Source organism: Thunnus albacares, chromosome 8 (genome assembly GCF_914725855.1).
Source record: "Thunnus albacares chromosome 8, fThuAlb1.1, whole genome shotgun sequence".
NCBI classification, from domain to species: Eukaryota; Metazoa; Chordata; class Actinopteri; order Scombriformes; family Scombridae; genus Thunnus; species Thunnus albacares.
In genome coordinates, this window is record NC_058113.1 from 9,018,409 (window position 1) to 9,024,000 (window position 5,592).

A 5,592-nucleotide genomic window follows, 5' to 3' on the forward strand; every position below is an offset into this window, starting at 1 on the left:
ACAATGCTCTTATATAGTCTAATGTATTGTAATGTATATATTGCTTTTAAAAGCTAATTTCTTTCAATTCTTATTTTATGTCATTCAACTATTTCTTTATCTGTTTGTTTATTTTCTTTCTTCTTATTTTTAGCTTGTCTCTGTGCTGCTACTACATGTGAATATTCCACTGAGGAAAAAAAGTCTCATCTTATAACATGACCTGCAATTCCAACTGCCTAGTACACCAGATTTCTTGCACAGCTATTACTAGGGACTTGGTGTCTCCAGAAAAAGCTACAATTTATGTATAATTTGGGGATTATTAATTCTGAGAAATTCTGAGCTGTAGGGACGGTGAGATGGTGGGGCTTTTATGATTTCTGGAGATGGAGAGTCAGGGCTGGCTCTGCTGTCTTAGCAAACACAGCTGCAGCAAATTAACGATTAACAACCCTCTTTAACTCTCATCCTGAGACCAACAGAGGAACATGTTCACCACTCACTGTGGAAAGACGAACTTGCAGGGACTGACAAAAGCCAAAACCTTGGACTGTGACCCGTGTTATGTCTGCGTCTTAATGGGGAGTATTTATATCACAGTAAAGGTGGACTCTTGATCAACGCAGGGACACCACTCCACCTTCTTGCCCACATGCAATCACTGTTCCCCTCAAGACAGCAGGATGTAATTACTAGTTGGACCCCTTTCTTGTTCGTGTCAGTGTATTTGATGGAAAATGCTTACTATGTCCACATGCAGCACCCAAGGGAGGGTAATGGATGTGGTTTCTTTGCCCATTCGGATGTTTTGTTCGACTGCATGCGTGTCGACCTGACGAAGCCTAAACTCTAAGACGCTGTGGTAATTATTTGCATATCTTCAATTACTGCTTGTCATTGGTGAGAGGACCTGTAGAAAATATCTTTGGACTAAATGTCAAACAAATGTCAAACAAATCTATTCTTTAAATGAAGGGTGAAGCTGTCAGGATGAAGACCACATATTTAAAAATGTTTTCAAAAAAGAAAGAGGGATAGAGGAGAGCTTTTGTTTTCAGGGGCATGCTAAGCTATGTATGATGGGTCTTTGGAGCATAAAATTAAATGTCACAATAAATTTTCCAATAACATCACTCCCATAATATTGTCATATTTTCTCAATCATGAACTGCTGAGCTCTAGTTGAACCCACCACACACCACACACACAGACACACTTCATTCATTTACACACAAAAATTGAAAATGGATAACATTAACATTTAAGTCTTTCAGTTACACACACAAGAGCAGTTACATACTGTGCAGCGCCATGGACCACCAAGACTCCAGCAATCATTGTGAAATGAGGCTTGATACTTGTGACATCACATTAAGTGTAGGCCCACAGTGGGTTGTTTGGTAGAGTGTCACAGTGTTATTCAAAGTACTATGCGTTTACAGCCTGAAAGATCTAGAGAGGATGCTAAAAACACTTTCTCACTCTCTGAGAGGTACATAATTTGGTCCCAACCCTCTAGACTGCAAGGCCATCTTGTCAAGTAAAATGCATGAAAGAAACTTTGCTATGTGAATTTAGAAAGCAATAATAGGTTTCTGTGCTTAGTGGTGGAAACAAATACACCAGTAAAAAAACTATAAACAATATGAGATTGAATGCTTAATATAAGTTTAAAGTTGTCTTTTCCCATCATTCCAAATGAGGCATCATATGACATATTTTGGGGGCGTGTTGCCTTGACGACAAACCACAGAATAGATGGTTGTTTATATGAGCATCACAGATTTTTATTGTTTATCAAATTCATGTTTTATATGCTTGATATAAAACATATTATATTAAGTACCTCTATGCCTAAGAGGTTGATCATCTCAGTCATCATGATGCCAAGTGACAATGCTATAAGCTTTCGAGCAGCCAGCCCTGAGTGCGAAGACATATTAGTCTCAATGATGTTCCACGTGGACAGGAAGAATCAAAGCTGATTAAATTTCCATCCTGCTCCAATTAGATTTTTTTTCCCTTGTTATAGCTCATTAGAAAATCCTGGTTGAGTGGACTGATTTTGAACCTCACCGTCACAAGAATTGGGTGATTTAATCCTTTTCCTTGATTAGGAATGAAAAGAATAATAATAAGAATTTTCCATCTAAAATAGGAGCCTATAGATGACCAAGTTCAGGCCATTTTTCTGGTAGTATTTTTATACAAATGTGATGTCTCTTGTATCTAAGTCATGTACTGTATTAAATCCCCTTTTTTCCCAGACCTAAAAATCTTGATTCAAAATCTAGATTAGATGCTTTGTGTCTTAAATGTCTCTATGTGATCAACTTTAAACCAAACCAAAGTCCCTGATGTTCTTGGATTGCTAGAAAAAGATTAAAGAGTGGTAAAGGAGATTTTCCCTTTTCCTCTTACACTCTGGTGTTCAAATTCCCCAGGAATACACGGAGGAGTGAATGTTGAGATAAACACCAACATTGGTAACTCAATATCTGAATCTTGTGGAAGTCAGTGTCCCCTCACTGTCCTGGTGGCATTTTGATTGAAAGATGAGTTGATGCAAGATCAAATTATTAGCTCCCTGCCTTTTCCACAGAAATCAAAACTCCTTTTTTCCACTCATCAGTATTAAGCCAGTAATGAGTATTTGTTAAAGTTGTAAAAGCCTAAGTTATCACTCAAATCACAGAGTGAACCTTCCTCACTCCCTCTCCACTCTTGCTCTCAAAGTCCATTTTTTTGCATTTCTGAACTAGTGGTGTGTGCCGAGAGGATACGAACTGTGAATTTCAACATCCTTTAAACCACATCTCACATCTGTTAGCCTATTGGTATTTTCAAATTGCTGAAAAAAGCACTGTCAGGATGCATGTTTGAGTTCCTATAGGATTCTTCAGAAGTCTTTTTCAACTTTTTGAAGACTTGTATGATCATGGTAGTAATAATGCCTCCAGCTACCAATTTCTTAACAAATGTCCTCATTCTTTAAAATATAGACTCAAATTAATGCTTGCTTGCATTTGAAGTCCACATGGCATTAATAAATCACAGTTGAGGGCTCAGTAGTCCTCATTCAATCTCCAAAGTTCTATGATTGAATTGGCCAACCTTTGTTTAACCACAATGTTCTCTTAACATCAAAAGCTTTTTGGGGGAAGGTCATGGGCAAAATAATTATTGACATGCATTGTTATTAATCTGACGCAGTGTCTTTTTTGGTACTGCCACTGAGAGGTGCCAAAATTGAAAATCCTACTCATAGTGGCTTTAAGATAGACTTCAATTATTGATTCCACTGCTACATATGTAAAATATGGCTAAAGCTAAGGTTATACTAAAACATTAACTGACTGCCCATAACGTAGTTCTTCATTAGTCTGTCACTATGCTTCATATTTATCATGCTAAGTGTTTTGTGTTGGTGGCAATGTGATATCAAAGCACTAGTAGGCAACACAGCATTTTGCATTTCAGCAGACGTAAGTACAGTATTATTATCCAACCCATGTGAAGAGAGATGAATCATTTCTGATTTTTTATAATTCTACTTCATAGTTTATCTTTATTGTTAATCAAATATGTTGGATTGAAATGGAAACATTTAATCCCATCTCTAAAGACAGTCTTGTCTTTTTGACATTTAGACATTACAGGTTCATTAGTCTCATGTCAGACAGCAAAATAAAGTGAGACAGTATTCAACTGCTGCTCATCAGCGGAGGCAGACTGTAAGCAATACTATTTTGATGATAGATCTAGAACAGCAGTAATTAAGCTCTTTAAATTACACATTGGGAGTCAGGTAGACATTTAACTGGCTGATTAGTTAGGCAGTGATCATCAATATTTAATCATAGGGCACAGTTAAAATGAATGCACATGTGGAGCAGTGACCTTTGGGCACATGCAGATTTGCCTTTTTGCTGTATTTGCTGTGACCTCACACAGTATGGTACCAGAGGCAGTAAGTACCAAAGAGAGCTTAAACTGTTGTACTGATGTACTGTCTGAAATGAGTTAACAAGATCATTAGTTTCACTATGAAATAATATAAAAAGAGGGAAAATTACATGTTGAAAATTGTACCACAGTGGAGGAATTATGAGGAAGAATATAATCATATCAGTCTTTGTGCAGATATTGACTAAACTGTAAATGTGAGGATATCAGCATTTGTGAAGAAGTATTAAATTGACTTTTGAAGTGAGTCTATTTTTCTCCCATTACGCAAGGAAGCCAAGGATACTTGAAAACAAATGAACTGAAAGCTCAGCTTGGTCTCTCAGAGTGCTCGACTTTTCTTAGGACACACCAAATGACAAATGACCAATGTACATGCTGGGTGCAAAACTAAAATACGGTAGTGATTCTCACACATTGGGGAGGGTGACCAAGACAAGGGGACCTCCCACAGAAAATTGGTAGTTTTAAAAGCAAGACAATTACATTTGGTAAACCCAGAGAAAACCATTTATCTTACACTGACATAAAGCTGTCATGAGTTTTACACTGCTAAGTCCATACATTGATTTACAGACATTTATGGTATAAAGTATCATAATATCCATTGATTGAAAGTTTTAGTTGTTTCACTCTGTGTTTTATGAAGGTTTGTGTTTTTTTTCCATCACAATGTCAAAAACCCAATTGGACAATTGGAGATTTTAACCTGTTCCACTCAGTTTGAAGCCTGATTATATTTTTCACACAGTCCTGACAGGTATTTTTCCTTTAGTGCATTTTGTAGCTGCTTGATCTGAACATCTTTTGAGCTACCAACTTCGTAGCTTTTTCACTGGCTGTCACTATGTACCCTGCACAATTAAATAGTTTTCCTGAGTCAAAGCTAAAGCCAAATCGATTCCTCTGTGTTACTGCTATCATAACACAACACAACAAGAGATTAAATTGAGGTTTAGAATTTTGTGTGATTGGATATGTATTACACCTCTTTTCTGCTATACACGTTTTTTGTCTATTTGATGTTATATTGTTTTATGACTCAGCATGTTTTAATGACTTGTTGAAATAAAGGGGAGGACTTTGTATAAGCCCTCTGGGCTTCCTTCCTCTCCTGCACAATTTAATATAACTTTTTACTGTGTAATATTTTATTGTAACCTTTGTGCAAATAAAAAGAAAAAAAAGAAAAAAAGAGATATTTTCTTCAATGCTCAACGTGTGGTCTCTAAAACGATTGATCTGTAGAATTTTAAATAGACTGATAACAATGTCATGACCTCACTGCTAAACATGACAGACATTTGCTAAGAGCAGCAGCTGGTTTGGGGCAACAGAGCGCTGTTTTTCATTATGTGTTCATGTCAGTCGTCTTGCTGCACTTATACCTGCCTCCTCCTACTTGGTGCATGTCATCTTTCCCCACAGGAGCACTCAAGACGAGCACATGCTGTGCCACAAAGGCACTCCTCTGTTTTCCATGATCTCTCTGCAGTATGGCCTCCCCCGAGTCCTCTTGTCAGTTAAGCTGACAATCACTTTGGAAAGTGACAGGTCTGAGAGCAAGGTAACTCAGCTGTCCATGTCTTTTGCTCAATATGAACAGAAGGTTTACATGTCAAACACAAGGCTGCACATCTTGCA

General features: G+C 37.3%; 1 long non-coding RNA gene across 1 annotated transcript; it reads left to right on the plus strand.

Moving 5' to 3' along the window:
* Positions 1 to 467: 467 nt before the first annotated feature.
* On the plus strand, positions 468 to 1,115 carry LOC122987884. Its single transcript, XR_006404650.1, has 2 exons — positions 468 to 844; positions 958 to 1,115. It is a non-coding gene; the product is annotated as an uncharacterized LOC122987884 (long non-coding RNA).
* Positions 1,116 to 5,592: the final 4,477 nt, after the last annotated feature.